Source organism: Macaca fascicularis, chromosome 5 (genome assembly GCF_037993035.2).
Source record: "Macaca fascicularis isolate 582-1 chromosome 5, T2T-MFA8v1.1".
Lineage (NCBI taxonomy): Eukaryota > Metazoa > Chordata > Mammalia > Primates > Cercopithecidae > Macaca > Macaca fascicularis.
Genome location: NC_088379.1, coordinates 14,570,001 through 14,589,097, shown reverse-complemented (window position 1 = coordinate 14,589,097; position 19,097 = coordinate 14,570,001). Strand labels below are relative to the sequence as shown.

At 39.6% G+C, this 19,097-nt stretch overlaps 1 protein-coding gene across 3 annotated transcripts in view; it reads right to left on the bottom strand.

Annotated features, from left to right (window-relative positions):
• C1QTNF7 (C1q and TNF related 7) overlaps nucleotides 1–19,097 on the bottom strand; it is a 108,085-nt gene that overhangs the window by 9,423 nt on the left and 79,565 nt on the right. The window contains exon 1 of one of the 3 annotated variants that reach the window (XM_065544796.1): nucleotides 7,760–7,809. The exons of the other annotated variants lie outside the window; for them this stretch is intronic. The gene's annotated coding sequence lies outside the window, so the exon portion shown is untranslated. Of the gene's footprint in view, nucleotides 1–7,759; nucleotides 7,810–19,097 lie in introns of those variants that run through there. 3 annotated transcript variants of the gene reach the window in all.

The window sequence follows — 19,097 nt, the reverse complement described above, 5'->3', positions numbered from 1 at the left end:
TTCCATTGAAAATTATTAACACATAATTGATATAGAATCCTCAGTGCCCTACACAGGAGTCGGTGCAGATGAAGAATTGGTTAAACACATTTCAAAAGAAATCACTGCATTTATTCTTCGGAAATCAATGATGGACTTAAAAATGGCATTTTCTTTTCGGAAAAGTAGTGCATTTTTTAAAGAATAAAATTTAGATCTGGAAATGAAACAGATAAACATCACCATTATTTTTACCACCTTGAGATTTGCATTTTAGTGTATATATCCTTCCAGTCTCTTTTGTCTATACTGTGGAGAAAGTGATACCATGCCGTTTCTATACTTCTTTCACTTCTTTCACTTGACAGTGTATCACGAACGCCTTCTCATGTCAAAATTATGTGTAACATTAAAAAATAATTGCTTTTGTCTCTACTATCTTTTATGTACAGAACCCCCATTATAGATATTTAGGTTGTTTCCAAAGTTCTCCCAATATAAACATCATGCTAGATATCATTCTAGCTAATCTTTGCATGCACCCATGATTGTTTTCTTAGAATTTATGGACTATTGAAAGCTGGAGAAAAGAGGAGGCATTTTCAGGAAAACCATGTTTTTCACTTGGTAATCATGTGCAATGCCAATTAGTGTTAATTGGAGTACTGTGCATGTCCTGAGGGGGGTCTCAAACTTTAATTTAAAATCTGCAGGATGTAATGCCGTGGTGTCCCATTAAGCTGTTAGCATTGGGGCTCAATTAAAGAGCTGTGTGAAATTAAGCCACGCATGGCTCACATGCCCCAAGTGAAGCAGGCAGCAGGTCTCTTCAATTCTGATCTAATAGGACTTGGGCCCCAACCCTACTCCCCGACAAAGGCTAGAAGCTGAGAACGATGGGCCATTTATTAGTAGGCACTTTGGCATATAGGCTGAAGGTGAGATGGAGAGTGGTATAGATTGGGGATACCTGATTTTTTAGGCTAAATGCTCCTTAGGATTAACAGTGTTTTAAAGGGAAGAATATATACAGGTGGTTCTGGGGTCATGTAAATGAGTTGTGTTTGGATGATTGGACCTGTGCTTTAACAAGAAATCTATATAGTGCTTGACCTGGTGGATACTCTCCCAAAGGAAATAATCACAAAATGTGGGGAAAGCAATCAGATGAAATTTCTTTTGTTTTTTGACAGCCATGTAAGAAAATTGACCAGGCACACATCACCATTTTTGTGGTACCCAGGGGGAAATTGCAACATCTTGGAATTAGACCCAGAAATTTGCCAGAGCATAGGAATGACAAACTAAGAAAAACACAGTGTGCACATGTGATTTTGAAGTAAGCCTGATTCCTAGAAATCTTATTAGTGAAAAACCAAAGCAACTGATCCGAATTCAGGCTCTGTAACTTTGACTAAATCTCAGTGTTACTAGTTAAAAAAAAAGCAAGGAGAACATTTTTGCCATGCCCTGTGTGGTAGACTTGTCATCAGCACAAATCCAAAATTATTGATTCTATTGCTCAACTGGGATTAAGGCACTTTCTGACAAGCCCAGTGCATTCAATACAGGCCTTCCAAAGGAGCTGCAGATAAAATATATATATATATATATATGGAAAGAACATTCTGTTCACACCCTCTGCCATGGTCAGAACAATAGAACAAGATGCATCGATTAAATTAGCAGTTCCCTCTCCCTTGCGAAAGGCTGATTAGAGGAGGCTTTCAGAAGGAATGAGAAAGTGGCCCTGTCTGGGGCTTCATTTTTAAAATGTGGGGGAAGCAAGGCTAATCTCAGGAGCTCTAAAGCGCTTCCTTAGGGGGCCACCTTTCTGGAACTTGCCAAGCTCTTTGGGGCCTGGAATCACAGTGGGCTACCTGCCGAGGAGGCCTCCTGGAGATGCAGGCTGTCCTGTGATTACTGGTGATACGTGTTCTCGCATATTTGTCTGCTACTTGTGTCTTGAAATTTAGAATCATTTCCCATAGAATTGTTGCAATTTGACAGGAAGAGACGATGGGCTAGAGTAAGCCCAATCTTAAGTTCTTGTCTTGTTACCATTTAAAATGGACATTTAATTTTTCAAATTGCTGTTGGTGCCTAATCACTTAAGTTATTACTTTATTCTGTTTTCTTTAAAGAATTTTAATATATATCCTGGGAGGGAACATGTTCAAGTACATCACGTTTTTGCTGTGGTGATACATGATGCAGGCCTGGAGCATGCAGGGCCCATTATGCTGTAGTGATGGAGCAGGACAGCAATAATATCACCTCCCTTCCCAGAAAAATAAATGCACTCCCCTCCCCAGAAAAAAAAAGCTGGGTATGGTGGCTCACATCTGTAATCCCAGTATTTTGGGAGGCTGAGGTGGAAGGATTACTTGAGCTCGGGAATTTGAGAGGAGCCTGGGCCACATAGCAAGACCCCATCTCTACCAAAAAAATAAAGGTTTATGGAAGATAGTCATAATGAGGCTTTTAACTAGACATGGGGTGCAAGGGTATAGGCTGAGGCCAGAGTTGCTTTCAGGAAGGACCTGAAAGCATCTGCAGAGAAGTTGATTTGGACAGTGACTTCTCAGACACGGTGATGCAGGTGTGAAAGCACAACTATGCAAATAGTCATAGGAACAGTCTGTGAAGAGTGTGGTAAGGGTCTAGTTGATGGTGGACAAAGGAAGCAGAAATTTTAAAGATGTGATTGGAAAAAAGGATATTCAGTATTGCCAATAGCCAGGCAAAAAGTCACTCAAAGAAGGAATACATTAAAACAATGGAAACAGATTTATTCATTGAATAAATGGATCGCTTTCATGACAAATGCACTACAATACTACTGCCTGTACAGGAGTCTAAATGCTTCAAGCATTCCCAATTAAAACTTTTAAAAAGGCACTCAAAGTGATTATTACATAAAAATCCTTATCAGAATTGAGGAACAGACTGGGCGTGGTTGCTTATGCCTGTAATCCCAGCGCTTTGGGTGACCGAGGTGGGAGGATCACTCGAAGTCAAGAGTTCAAGATCAGCCTGGCCAATATGGTGAAACCTGTCTCTACTAAAAATACAAAAAGTAGCCCTGCATGGTGGTGTGCACTTGTAATTTCAGCTCCTCGAGAGGCTGAAGCAAGAGAATCACTTGAACTCTGGAGGTGGAAGTTGCAGTGAGCCGAGATTGTGCTGCTGCACTCCAGCCTGAGCAACAGAGCCAGACCCTGTCTCAAAAAACAAAGATAATTGAGGAACAATGTGTTGTGGTGCCTGATGCATGCTAGTGGCAGGATGGTGACTGGTCAGTCAAATATTGGGATTCAGTTGATGCAAGGGGTGTGGATTATAATGGAAAAATCACAGTGGCATCATGATGTTTGGTTCTTCATTGCACTTAAGGGCCCAAAGCTTCATGTTACATGGTGCGATGGTCTACAAGGCCCTCCTTATTTCCCTGACTTCATCTTCATCTTCTATTCTCCTCACTTTGTCACCTCCAGTCACACTGGATTCCTTGGTGCTCCTCAAAGACACCAGTTATGCCCCGCCTTAGGGTCTCACGTGTCTCTTCCATTGTCTAAATCCCCCTTCACCAAGATGTCCATATAGCTTACTTCTTCATCTCCCTCTTCACGTTTTTACTTAAATGTTATCTTGTCATTAAGTTCAACCCTTATCACTGCAATCTGCCTTCTTCTGCCCATGACCTTCCTTTTATTTGCTCTACATTTTTCTATTCTCCATTGTACTTTTCACCTCTAACTCAGTAGCTAATTCCTATCTTTATTTTATATCTACATTTTCCCTGATAGAATGTAAGCTACATGAGGGCAGGGATCTTTGTTGAAATCATGGATGCGTCCAACCACCTACAGCAGGGCTTAACCCAAAAAACATGGCTGGAGAAAGAGGATAATTTTGTGGGGAGGTTTGAGCTTTGTGGGGGAAAAAAACTGGTGAGAAATTATGAAATATGAGAACATTACACAAGAAAGAGGGAAATGGGGTTTGAAGAAATCTCCCTGGAGTCTGTGTGTCCTTTTTGCAGTGTTTGAGAAATACAAATAAAAAACTTGAGTTGTTTTAACGTGACATAGTCTAGGGTGTTTAAAAATATTTTAATATTAATTTTTCTTGTATAGGGAATTCAAAAGAAAAAAGAGTATGCAATGAAAAGTCAATTTCTTCTCCTCCCTTTGAGTCTTCTGGATACCCAGGTTCCCTCCCTAAAGGTGATCACCTTTGCCAGTTTCTTGTGTGTCCTCCTTCCCCATGTTGGCATCCCATATGCAATGTTCTGTGCATTGCCTTTTCACTTAGTTTCCATATGAGTATTTATAGCTTCTGTATTGACACCTGTATGTGTAGAGCTGTCTTGTCCTTTTTAATTTAATGGCTAAAAATCCATCATATAGATGTGTTTGTAATATTTAACCAGTTTCCTACTGATGGGTATTTGGACTATTTTCTTTCTTTTGCTATTATAAGCAATGGTGCAATGAATCTATCTATCTATCTATCTATCTATCTATCTATCTATCTATCTATCTATCTACAAATGGCTTATGACATGAGCAGCAAATAATTTCCCCCAGTTTGTCCTTTGTCTTTCCTCATGTATTTTAAAATATTTTTACCATGAAACTATTTTTTGAGATTCAATTTATTGTGTTTAGAAGGCCTTCACCACTTTAAGGTCCTGAAAAGAATCCTTGTGCTTTTCTTTCAATTTTTGTTTCATTTTTTTCACATTTAAAAATTTGTTCCATCAGAATTTTTCTGATAAAAAGTGTGAGGTAGGGATATAACTTTATATTTTCAACTCCTTGTATTGAATAATCCACTCTTTACCCACTCCCCCACCGCCTTGCAGTGAACTTGGTTATTTTGACTGGGAATAAACCATGTGGGTCACAATTTCATAAACATTATAATAATTTTTAACAGCTTTATAAAGATATAATTTGCACACCATAAAATTTATCAAAGTGTACAACTCAATGTACATCACAATCCAATTAAAGACTATTTTAAAACTCCAAAAAGAAACCTGTACCCCTTAGCTGTCACTCCACATACAACATGCTTTAAAACATTTAATTGAATTCATGAGTAGCTGGGACTACAGATGTGTGCCACCACACCTGGCTAACTTTTGTATTTTTTGGAGAGATGAGGTTTCGCCAAGTTACCCAGGCTGGTCTTGAACTCCTAAACTCAAGCGATCTGCCCACCTCAGTCTCCCAAAGTGCTGGGGTTTCAAGAGTGAGCTGCCGTGCCCAGCCTGGAAATACTGTTAATCTTGAACACGTCTGTCCTGGATGCTAATTATAAATAATCCTCAGTCCTATTTTTCTGTAGGGATTACAAAGCAACAGGTTTTTGTTTTTAAAACACATTTAAAAAATTTAATTTGTGTTACTTTAGATTCGTGAGCCTCCATGTTAATGTGTTTATATTTGAGGCAGAAATGTTGTATATAGTATTTTGTGAATTTATTTAATCATGGAACCCTTTGTTCTTGCTAAACTAGCCACGGAAAATACTTGGAGAAATACTGATTAACTCAGTACAAAGACTGAACTCCCGGAAAACATGTTCATAGACTGAGATCCCTTTGTAAATAGCATATTATTTTTTCCCCAGTGTAAGTAGACTCCACGTATATTTTTTTCTTGTAAAAATAAAATATGTTGGTGGTGGGAATGTAAAATGGTGCAGCGCCTGTGGAAAACAATATAATGACTCCTCAAAAAAATTAAAGAGAATTACCATATGATATAGCAATTCCACTTTGGGGCATATGTCCAAAAGAAGTAAAATCAGGGACTCAAATATTTGCACATGCATGTTCATAGCAGCAGGGACTCAAACCAATATTTGCACAGCCATGTCTGCAATGTTATTCACAATAGCCAAAAGGTGGAAGCAACACAAGTGTCCATGGAAAGGTGAATGAGTAAACAAAACCTGGTCTACACATACAATGGAATCTCCTTCAGCCTTAAAAAGAAAGGAGATGGCCGGGCGCGGTGGCTCAAGCCTGTAATCCCAGCACTTTGGGAGGCCGAGACGGGCGGATCACGAGGTCAGGAGATCGAGACCATCCTGGCTAACACAGTGAAACCCCGTCTCTACTAAAAATACAAGAAAATTAGCCGGGCGAGGTAGCGGGCGCCTGTAGTCCCAGCTACTCGGGAGGCTGAGGCAGGAGAATGGCGTGAACCCGTGGGGGCGGAGCTTGCAGTGAGCCGAGATCGTGCCACTGCACTCCAGCCTGGGGCACAGAGCAAGACTCCGTCTCAAAAAAAAAAAAAAAAAAAAGAAAGGAGATACCGACACATGCTACAACATGGAGGAACCCTGAAGACATTATATTATGTGAAATAAGTCAGTCACAAAAGGTCAAATATTGTGTGATTCCTCTTACACAAAGTTCCTAGAGTAGTCACATTCATTGAGACAGAAAGTAGAATACTTGTTGTTGGAAGAAGGGGAGAGGGGAATGGGAATTTATAATTTCTTGAGTACAGAGTTTCAGTTTGGGAAGATGAAGAAGTCCTGGAGAGATGGTGATGATATTGCACAACAATAAAGTATTTAATGCTGCAGAACCATATACATAAGAATGGTTGAAGTGGTAAATTTTATGGTATGTGTATTTTACCATAATAAAAAAAAACTGAATAAAAAAATGAATTGGAATGTCGGGACAGACCAGTATTCTTATTTCTGTGCCAGGTGTTTTAAGGACATCCTTTACTTTATCCTCACACCACTTGTTATGAAGTAAGTGCTATTATCTTCACTTTACAAGTAAGAACATTGATACTTGGTGGGCTCAAGTCCACACAGGCATGAAATGGTGCAGCCAGAATTTGAACTGAGTTCTTTTGTCTTCAAACACTTGAGTTTGTCCCTACATCATGTGAGGGAAACTATAACGTATTACTTCATGACAACGGGCTGGACTTGATAATTAATTCAAGTTGAAATGTGCTTTGCCTGGAAATCATTAAGAAGAGAATAGGTAACCAGGGAAAGCCAAAATGAGACATTTCCTTGGCCTGCAGAGGTGAAGATTTCACAACAGCAGGCTCTGTGCTTCTCTTGTTGCACCGGGAGTGGCACTGTGATTGGGATAGGATGGAGACCTGAGCTGCTCATGCCTCAGTTCCTTTTATGTTGTTGTTCACCAGCTCCTTGCCTTTGGGGGCTCCAATTTTCCTCTGCAAAACTGCTTTTCCTGTTTGCCATGAATTAACCTCCTTCTCCTCCTGGCACTACTCAAGTCCCTGCAAGGCCACACAATTGCACTGTGTTATGGCTATCTATTGACTTGCTTGTTTCCTCACTAAAATGTGAACTCTAGGACAGAGACTAGTCTACAGTAGAGACTCAATGAAGAAAAAATATTCATCAATATTTATTATTTTCAACAGTTCATTATTGATAAAGTTTTGGCTGCTTTATGGCACAATGATTTAAAAAACCCTGACATTTGCAAAACATTTTTTATCCTAGAGAGCAATGCTAAGCCCATATCATCCTCCCCAAAACCATCTTGTGGTAGGTTAGATGGGGATCCAAGGTCCAGAGAAGTCCCACAACTTGTCTATGGTTAGAAAGCTAGTGTCAGTCCAGAGATCTGAAGCTAGGTCTTTAGTTTTATGGAATCTTCCTACAGAATCATCTGTTTAACAAGCTAAAAAGCTCCCATCACGAGAACAGGCCATTCCATCTACATTTGCCAAAATTCTAAAAAAAAGAGTAAACACCATACCTTGCTCTTAGATGGTGGGCTGCTGCAGGATTCTAAATCCACAAGAGACTGAGGATCTTTCATGAGAGCTCAGTGAAAAACTTGCTTTGGTACCAGACAGAATAACAGATCCAAGTTCTCAAAGATTTCCAAATAGTTGTGCTAAAAATAATTTTCTCGTTTAGTCCCAAAGAGCCAAAGGCCCTGGAAGTCATTCATCGAGTGAGGCTCAACTCGGGGACCAGTTAAAATTACAGTTTTGTTTGGGATAAACTTTAAGTGCCTGCTTTCCTTCAGTGGTAAGTTTAGAGCTTCTCCATCTCTGTGTGTTGTGGCCTCTTTTTCAGATTTGTTTACTTAATTTTTTCCCTCTTCGTTTGTTTTCCACTGAGTGAATGTTTCAGGAAAAAAAATTACTCACTGACTGGAAATTAGTTGTTAACTTAGAGAAAAAAGCCATTTTGTATTTGAGAGTTTAGGAGGTAGAGCCTTTAGATTCTGGACCTAGGATGGTGTCTTGTGGAATAATGAGCACTGTCCCTATTCTTGGTAAATATGGCAGGAAAACAGCCCCTCATTCTATGTGCTGTGAAAAGAAAGAGGGTTATGAGAATTGTACTGATTTTTTCTTTGTTCTTTGCTGAATGGATAAATGATTGGGTATTTTTAGAAAACTAATATGTCTTTGTGCCTCTAAAGAACTGATCATAACATCTCAAAAGGCAGAATGATTCTCCAAAGCATATGACTAGTCGTCTATGGTGCAATCAATTTCTTTGTTTCCCTCTGCTGTGTATTTCTTATATTTCCTTGGCAACAGCAATATATAATTTATGATGTCATTTATGGAAATTAGACAGCTGAAAAATATCTTGTTTTTATCTTTATTTTCCTCTCATTCTTCTCAAGCAATGAGAACTCTTATTGAAAGGAATGTTTCCAGAGTTAGTGAAGTGGACGTTGACCACACATTTGACCAAGGAGACTGCTGGGCTCCCGATTCTGATCAACTTAATTTTGCCTTTGGGATCCACTCTCCACACTGGAGGAAATGGTCCTTTGAATTTGTTGGCTGTCCAAAATCTTAATGCCATCATAGTATGGTCAAAACAATATCTTGAGCATAGAAGCTAGTCATAACTTACTGCTGAATTAGAGTCAAATTTTAATCAGATAAAGTCTCTGGGTCTGTTTTCTCATTTTCAAATTAAAATGGTTGTCCTTGATCATTTCCAGGGTTTCTCATAGTTCTTAATATTCTCGAACCAAATGATGATGTCCAATGTCACCCATTTACAAGCTTAATTTCAGATGATACAGCCTTTTAATATGTTCATTTATTTGTTTATAAGCGATAACTTCTTAAGTGGGCTTTTTCCATTATCTCTTCTTTGGAGTAGCCCAGTCTCTGCCAGGGGGCTCAGAAGTGGGTGAATTTGTAGACCAATAAAAGAATAGATGCATTCTTATTTTTCTGCCTTAAAGTGTTCATACAATTTGTGGATATTCATATTTTCTTTTCTGTGTCATTCATAACTTCTCTAACTTCTCTTTAATGTTGCTTACCACACAAAACAAGATTTTCTTTTTCTTTTTTCTATTATTATACTTTAAGTTCTAGGGTACATGTGCACAATGTGCAGCTTTGTTACATATGTATACATGTGCCATGTTGGTGTGCTGCACCCATTAACTCATCGTTTATATTAGGTATATCTCCTAATGCTATCCCTTCCCCCTCCTCCCACCCTACAACAGGCCCTGGTGTGTGATGTCCCCTTCCTGTGTCCAAGTGTTCTCATTGTTCAATTCCCACCTATGAGTGAGAACATGCGGTGTTTGGTTTTTTTGTCCTTGCGATAGTTTGCTGAGAATGGTGGTTTCCAGCTTCATCCATGTCCCTACAAAGGGCATGAACTCATCCTTTTTTATGGCTGCATAGTATTCCATGGTGTATATGTGCCACATTTTCTTAATCCAGTCTATCATTGATGGACATTTGGGTTGGTTCCAAGTCTTTGCTATTGTAAATAGTGCTGCAATAAACATATGTGTGCATGTGTCTTTATAGCAGCATGATTTATAATCCTTTGGGTATATACCCAGTAATGGGATGGCTGGGTCAAATGGTATTTCTAGTTCTAGATCCTTGAGGAATCACCACACTGTCTTCCACAATGGTTGAACTAGTTTACAGTCCCACCAACAGTGTAAAAGTGTTCATATTTCTCCACATCCTCTCCAGCACCTGTTGTTTCCTGACTTTTTAATGATCGCCATTTTAACTGGTGTGAGATGGTATCTCATTGTGGTTTTGATTTGCATTTCTCTGATGGCCAATGATGATGAGCATTTTTTCATGTGTCTGTTGGCTGCATAAACGTCTTCTTTTGAGAAGTGTCTGTTCATATCCTTTGTCCACTTTTAGATGGGGTTGTTTGTTTTTTTCTTGTAAATTTGTTAGAGTTCTTTGTAGATTCTGCATATTAGCCCTTTGTCAGATGAGTAGATTGCAAAAATTTTCTCCCATTCTGTAGGTTGCCTTTTCACTCTGATGGTAGTTTCTTTTGCTGTGCAGAAGCTCTTTAGTTTAATTAGATCCCATTTGTCAATTTTGGATTTTGTTGCCATTGCTTTTGGTGTTTTAGACATGAAGTCTTTGCCCATGCCTATGTCCTGGATGGTACTGCCTAGGTTTTCTTCTAGGATTTTTATGGTTTTAGGTCTAACATTTAAGTCTTTAATCCATCTTGAATTAATTTTTGTATAAGGTGTAAGGAAGGGATCCAGTTTCAGCTTTCTACATATGGCTAGCCGGTTTTCCCAGCACCAACAAAATAAAGTTTTTTGTATCATTAAAGTATTACAGTATTTTCTCTGTTCTTCAACACAAGTTGGATTTTTTCTTTTTCTTTTTTATTATTTTTCATCTCAGATAATTTATTGTAATCTATGTCTTTCTGAACTCATTCTTTTTCCCAGAGAGAATGAACCTTCGAAAATGTCTCTGAGAGTTTTCAGAACCTCAGATGTTGATAAAGCTTGTCAGTGTCTATTTCACTCAGTTATTTTCACACTTATTTTAGAAGCAGTGGTGAAGTGATGGGTAGAAAAATATGCTGAAGGAAGTATTTACTCAGAATAAAAGTCAGATTCCATTTTTACCTGCCACTCACCCCAGTGATGGGGTCTTATTTTATCTTTCCTAGGCAGATAATCTTCCTTTCTCAACTTGTGTGCCTTTTTATCCCTATATCATTTATTTACTTTTCAACTGAATTCGGTCCATTCCATTCCAATCCCATCAATGTTCCCAGAGCAACTAACAGTTTGCCACTAACCTAGCTCTCAAAAAGAAGGTTCAGATTTGTAGCTTTTGTTAATTTTCTTTGAGTGAATACCCCCGACATGGTCAATTTCAAGCTAACAATCTGACCTTCACTGAATGCAGAGTTGGGAAGTTATAGAATGTAGAATTGTAGAATTGGCCCTTGCTGGCAGGTGTAAACTAGCTCTGTACACCACTACACACATACATACACACACACTCACACACCATTTTTCTAGGTAGTAGAATTATTTTAAAAAGAAGTTTCTAGCTAATGTGTAATGAACATGTACAATGTGCTAAGACATGACAAGCATCACTTTCTTTAATCCTCATCATAACCTCTTGAGGTGATGATAATCGCATTATCCTCCTTCTATAGCTGAGTAATTTAGACAGTCTGATCCACAATTGACACACCTAACCACTTAACATATTTACTTCCTAGGTTGTTGCTAACTTTAAAAGACCACATTTTTTGCATCCAAACAACTTGCAGTTGCATACCCCTTGTTTCTTCCTTCTCCTCTCCATGGGTGCCCTGGGTTCTGTTAGGAATCGAATCTTCTCTTTCTAACCTCAGTGCCTTGCTTATATCATTTGCAGTAGCTGCAAGCCATTACCAACCATGTCTCCCCTATGCCTCTTTCTCCATCTGTTCACATTTATCTTCTGTATGCATCACTTTCTACAGAAAGTCTCCCTGATATTCTCAACCAGGTACAACCCTGTCTTCTCCTGAACCCTTCTAGCACATAATTTGGATCTCTCATGCACTTTAGCTCACTGGTTCTTAACTAGATCTACTGAATGAGCACATCAGCAGATTAAGTTAGGCATTGATATTTTTTAAAAGCTCTATGGGTGATTCCGATGGGCAGCCAGGCTCTAGGAATCTTTGCCTTCTCTACTGTTGCTCAAATGATGCCTTATCTGCTTGTCCTTACAAACCAGGGAGTTGTAGTGATACAAATATGGTCTTCTTTGTGTCTCATCCTGTTCTTTTATTTATTACTTCATCACATATTTATTTAGCTGCTACTATATGTCAGATGCTGAATGCTTGGTCTAAGTGTTCAGTAAAGAGCAAACAAAGAGTCCTTGTAGAGACAAAATCTAGTGGGGAAGAGAGGTATTTATGAAATAATCACAGAACTATGCTTAACAGGATATGAATTGGGAATTCCCATCCACTTGGAATTTCAGCTGAAAACACAAAGCAGAGAATGATAGGCAACCAGTGCTCATACATGGACTTAGAACTTGTTAAAATCCAGCTGGATCTGGCAGTCACCATCAGCCATTTTCAGTCCACATAAGAGAAAACTAGAAACTCAGAAAGGATTAGTGTTTGAAGACAGGCATCAAGATAGAGTTGTGGAGAAGGGAAAGCAGTGCAGGGGCAGCTGTCAGAGAGGCAAGAATATATGCCCTCCCTAAGAGAGAGATGGTACTGAGGAAGGCAGCTGAGTTGGGCCATCTTGATGGGACTTCCTGGGCCAATGAGTCCTCCTAGTTGGGGGAGGCCACTAAGAAGTCACTGGGTGTATCACTGCGTACAGAAGCTGAGGCTGGCATGGAAGCACTGCAAGCTATCAACCAAGGAACACCTTCACCCCGAAACAGCCAGCATTTGGCTACCTGGAGTGCACAGCAGCAGACATTGGAGCCAGTAGAGGATCATACAAATAGCACTTATTAAATACAAATAATTCAGTCACTTTTTTCCTGATTCTTCTACTCTCTGACCTGACTCAAGAGGAGCTGAAAGTGAAAGGAGGTGGCAGGAGATGGGGGAAGAGTGAAAGGGTATAGCATATCCTGAACTACAGTCATGGAGATGGACAAGTATTGGATATAAAATAGAAAATTTGATTTAGATTTGTCTTTTTAATATCTGAAAATGAGTCACAATTGACTAATAAAATTGTTGATGTAACTGGAAGTTACCAGAAAGCCAAGAAATTTGCCTGAGATGTCATGAAAGGGCAAGGAAGAAAGATCCAACAGAATTTGGCAAGAACAAATGATGGAAGAAAAATGAGATTATTTGTTATTCATATCATATGAAGGACAGTTAATACTATTTGATAAATTCAATAAGTTTTGGAGAATGCTCTGAAGGAAAAAATAACGGATATTGTGGAGTGTTTAGCTGGACAACCCAGTTGAATCTTGCCTAAAGAGAGAATTTGCCTAAAGGAATGACATCTGACCTAAAAGGGGGAAAAACAGTAGGCATGAACCTGGCAGAAGCGCAGAAAAATACATCCAGGCTGAGAGAATGCCATATACAAAGGCCCTGAGGTGGAAGAGGATGATGCTGAATGGAGGCCAGTGGGAAAGAGCAACGGCAGGCATGAGCCTGCAGGGAGGATGTGCCTGGGCCAGGCGGGGCTCTGTTGGCTACGGGAGGTTCTGATCCTTATCCAGGGGTCAGTAGGTTCCCCAGAAGGGCTGTGAGTGGGATTTCATGAACGAGGCTGTTGACCAGGTAGAGGTGGTACCTGCTGCCGCTTTCCTGGCTTTTCAAGCTGACTTCAACCAGCCGAAATGACTCAGTTTGGTTTCTAAACTGAATCTGCTGTCATTGCAGGAAAAGAGGTGGGTTCTTATGAGAAAAGGAGTTTGCATATTTAAAAAAGACAATTCACTGACTCATGGAATGAACAAATGTCATTGACCCCTGTGTGTGCCAGGCACTGTGCTGGGCCCTGAACGTACAGCTTTGAAAGCAGAAGACAGGATCTCAACTCACAGTTCTTACATTGCACTGGGAATTTCACACTGTTAGAGAAGAAGGGATCTCAGAGGTTTTATCTGCTTGAGTTCCCATTTCACAGATAAAAAGCCAGATTCAGTAAGAAGTGAATTGCCCAAATAACCTATTTATGCTAAACCAGAACTGGAACTCAGGTCCCTGCAGGATGGCCAAAAGAGTCTTTGCTCTACAACCTTCACTGATACCTGGTTCCTAACTTCACATGTAGAAGACAATCCAGTGTTTTAATCTACATAAATATCCATGATTGTCGATAAATGTGAATGAACAATATAGCATTATCCTGGATCATAATACTTTACCTTGCCCAAAATATCACTTCTCGTATTTTAAAACATAAAAAACTTAAAAACTTATAGAAAGTTGGCCAGATGTGGTGGCTCATGACTATAATCCCAGCATTTTGGGGGGCTATGGTGGGAAGATCGCTTGAGACCAGCCTGGGCAATATGGCAAAACCCCATCTCTCAAAAAAAAAAAAAAAAAAAAAAAAGCCAGCCATTGCTGGAGTGCATATATAGGACCATCTACTCAGAAGGCTGAGGTGGGAGGATGGCTTGAGCCCAGGATGTTGAAGCTGCAGTGAGCCATGTTTGCACCACTGCACTCCAGCCTAGGTGACAAAGCATGACCTTTTCTAAAAAAAAAAAAATTATCAAAAGTTTTAAACATATTAAAAAAATAGAAATCAAGTAGATAATGAATTTCCATGTACCCACCGAGCTATTTGGAAATTTAGCATTGAATAGGCAGGAAATAATATTAGATGAAATAATATTCGGTTAGGGTAGATATTAGATGAGAATGCATTTTCCCTGATCCTTTGGTCTTCAGGAGGAAGGATTTTTCCAAGTACGCTCTTTTCCTCCCTCACCTCTTGATTTATTCTGCCCTGGGGAAGGTAGGATGAATTATCGGATAGGCAAATATGAAAAGAACAACTAGGCATGTTCAGGTCAATGAACTGGAGATAAAAAAATCTGCCAAATCCCAAGGAATCTGGATTAAGAAGCTCCTTTGCTGTCATATCTGAGCAATATCCTTTTTTTTTTTTTTAAAAAAGCAGGTTTATTAGAGTATAATTATTAAAATATAAAATTTACCCTTTTGGTAAATTTTTGATTTTGGTAAAATTTGGTAAATATGATGATTTTTGGCCAATGTATGCAATTGTGTAGCCACCACTAAAAAAGAGATACAGAGCATTTCCATTCCCTCCAAAGTGTTCCCTTTTGTCCCTTTGTTGTCAATCTCCTCCACCCCAGCTGCCTGAAACCTCTGATCATATATCTGTCCTGTAATTTTGCCTTTTCCAGAGTGTCATATAAATAGAATCTTACAATATGTGGGTTTTTGAGGCTCTCTCCTTTCACTTAACATAATGTTTTTGAGAGTCATTTGTGTTGCATGTTTCTTTCATTGCTGAGTAATATTCCATTGTATTGCTGTACCACAAATTTTAAATATCTATATTATATATTTATTGACCATCTACTGTGTGCTACCTACAGTGAGTCCTGACCACTTAGTGAAGTAGGTATTGTTATCTCCTTATTACAGATGTGGGAACTGAAGTTTCTAAATGAGAGATCTGGCCCAAGGTCACACAGCTACTGAGTGATAGATTTGGCATTCAAACCCAGATTTGTCTGACCTTCAAACCAAGCTCTTGGTTTAAGATGAGGAGAGTGATAGTACTTGGCTCCTTGGATTGTTGTAAAGATTAATTGAAATAATCCACAGAAAATGAGTTCCTGTTGCCTAGCACTTCGTGGGTGCTCCATAAATATGAAGTGGGTGAATAGTGCTGACATAGCTGCCACTGCTCTTACCACTGAGCTTTGGCTACTGTTCTTTGACAAGTGCCATTGACTGTCCTGAGTTCTCTACACGCCCCTTGTTTGCAGCTGAAAACCATCCGAAGGTCAGAGGCCTGGAAGCAAAGCCTCCACTCAATGATGCAAACCATTCCAGCCACAGAATTTTGAGAGTGTCTTTGTGACATTATGTAGGCATAAAAAATAGTGGCGATCATAACAATACTGTGCTAATACCTTACATTTATTATTTAGTAGATAAAGCTCTTCAACTCTCTTTTTCTTTCAGGCATCTCAGGTCTATTTGAACATTTTGGTGTTTCTAAACGTTTATCTGGATAATGGGGGGTCCATGTTCTCTGCTTTGTTTATTGCTAAAAACATGTGAGGCATTCTGTGGGGAGGGTGCCTGAGGACGTGAGCCAAGTTCAGGGTCAAGAGCTACATTAGACCCAACAAAGGCAAAGATTTAGCGGCAGGTGGTGCCTCTTGCATACACATTCACTTCCAGCCAAAACGATGTCCTCAGCAGACTCCATCACATTGGAGAGAGACCTGGGAAATCCAACAATGACTCATAGTGTGCTGGGGAGGAAAACTGAGCACTGAGGTTTGGGAAAAAAAAGACAAAGCAATGGAATGTTACCCTAGAGTCTAAACTAGCAGGAATCTTCATGTCTTCCCCCTTCCCACTGACATTTCTTTGTGGATTAAGACTGCTGGCTTTGAAGGACAAAGTCATCATTGTCCAGCCATGTGACCTTGAATAAATTGCCTTGGGCAAAAGACTCTGAGGATTACCCCTCTGAAACCTTAGTGTTCTCTTCTATAAATTGAAATTTAAAAAATGTCCAAAGTAAGGTTGTTATAAAGTTTGATGAAGTAATGAACCTTGTTGACTGACACATTTGTGCTACTCAAAAAATGTTGATTTCTGTTGGTGCAGGGAGGAGCATATTTAAGTTACAGGCATTCCTTTTTCTTTTGATAGTGTTTACAGTTTACGTTCTTGTTGGGACTAGGAAATGCATGTCTTTGGAGGCACTTTAGATCTGTGTTTTCAGGATAATCTCATCTATGTGATCAGAAACACTGTCCTTAGGGATAGAACTTCTAAGCAATTTCTTGAAAACTGAAGGATGACTGAAAGGTGTCTGAGAAAATAAGTGCCAGAATGGAATAAGTAGTTTCTTCAGGGAGAGCTAATGGTTCAGTAAAAGCCTGGCATTGAGAGAGAACAAGGCACCTTGGAGAGGGTGAGAAAGCTGGGGAGGCTGAAGAAGAGTGAGGAGGAAGAAGGGCGGGGGGTGGAGCCCGTTGCGGAGGCTGTGGATGTTGAGGCTAAGCTTTCTTGGGGGACTTAGACTTTATCTTCAGGGCATTAAGAAGCCAGTGAAGAGTTTGCGAGTGATGAGAACCATATATAATTCCTATTAATAGATAGATTTCTTAGACTGCTATCTGGAGAAAGGATGGGAGGCAGCAAAAATGAAGTAGACTTTGGCAAAGATAGGTAAGAAAACCACCCCACAACTGGCGAGGATTCTAATACAATGGGATTCTAGAAGATTAGGCAGAGGTTTGGTTTGTTTGGTTTTTGTTTGGCTGTGTGTGTGTATGTTTGTGAGTGTGTGTGTAGATGTATGTGATTTCCTTTTAGTATTTTTTCCTATTCATATACACTTTTTGATCAAAATACATATACTTTTTTTTAAAACCTCATGTATTTTCTATAATTGTCCTATGGAACTATTTGTATTTTGTTTTAAATATACAAACGAAATATCAGGAGGAAAAGGTAGAAAAACAAGAGTAAATAATTATTTATATAGTTCTATTTCTCAGAACTATACCACTGTTACCACTTTGGTTTCTTTCTTTCTGTTATTTTTGTTCTCTCTGTGTATTCATAGGTCTTCTGTTCAAAGATTTGTAATAGTACCTATGCACTGTTGCTGTGTGCTTTTTCTTTAACCTAATATTATATCATAAGTGTTTCCCCTGTTATGTTTTAGAGCAAATAATGGCCAAACAATATCCATTAAGCAATTGTACAATAATTTATTTAACCCCCTCCTCTCCTATTATGGTATAATTAAGCTGTTTCTATTTTTTCCTAGTATAAATGAGATTACATTGAAAGTTTTGTGCATAAGCCTTTATCCCTATTTAGGATTATTTCCTTAGGATAGATTCCCAGAAATGGAATTATTGGATCAAAAGGTCTGTATGTTTTATGTCTTTCTTGGCACATGCTGCCAAACTGCTTTCCAAAAGGTTGTGTGAATTTACACTGCCCCGTCCCTGTATAAAAACAAAATCCTGGGGAATGTAAGTTCCCCCACAGTCAGGCACCTTTTGTCCCTGGAACACAGAGCCACAGAATCTCAGATTTGGAAGTAGCTTTAAAGGTTAGTGAAGCTAACCTCTGCTGTGAAGAGAGCGTCAAAACTTGTTCCACAATGGTATTGGCAATTGTACCATTTTTGAGTTGGGTGGCATCTCAGAGGTCATTTTGCATAAATGCCCCAAATTGCCTACACAATCTCAGCCAGGGGTTCTGGGTAGTCTCTGTGCTGAGGGCTCTGCATACACCAACTCAGTCTTTCTATAACCGCAGGAGAAGGATACTGTTATTGTTCTTTTCATTCTTCAGATGGAAAAACTGAAGCACAAAAGGTAAATAACTTGTCTCAGGCCATGTGGTCTTAGGACTCTTAACTACTATGTTTTGCTACCTCTTTTCAGTAAATACCTATGTAAACTAAAGAGAGACAAGCACTACAAAAGAAAAGAAGAGGGGTTGGTGAAAGAGATTAAAAAGAGTGCCTACTGTGGTTTGGGAGATCAGGGAAAGTCACTCTAAGGATGAGATACCTGGGGATACCTGAGGATGTCTTAGCCAGGTGAAGATGGGATAAAAGCCTCACAAGAAGGGAGAACAGCATGTGAGAGGGCCCTGGGGCAGGAGAGGACTTCAGGAATTGTAGTAACTGAAAGGACAATGGGTTGGAGCTTATAAGACAAAATAGCCTGTAAGAAAGGAGGTCAGAAAAATAGTAGGGGTCAAGTCATTTCAGGGCCTGAAGAGGTTGGCTTTTATCTTAACAGCAATGGGGTTCCATGAGAGGGTTAGAGGAGACCATGATCTTTGTTGTGCATAAAACGATGATGGAGAAGGCATTAGAGAGGGCTTGGCCGGGGCGGGGAGGTGGGAGCAAGTTGGGAGGCTGATGCAGCTGAGTGGGCAAAGATGATCATATCTGGTCACTGTGGCTGCAAAGGACAAAGAGAGAAGCAGAGAGATTTTCTTTTTTTTTTTTTCTTTTTTTTTTCTTTTGAGACGGAGTCTCACGCTGTTGCCCAGGCTGGAGTGCAGTGGTGCGATCTCGGCTCACTGCAAGCTCCGCCTCCTGGGTTCACGCCATTCTC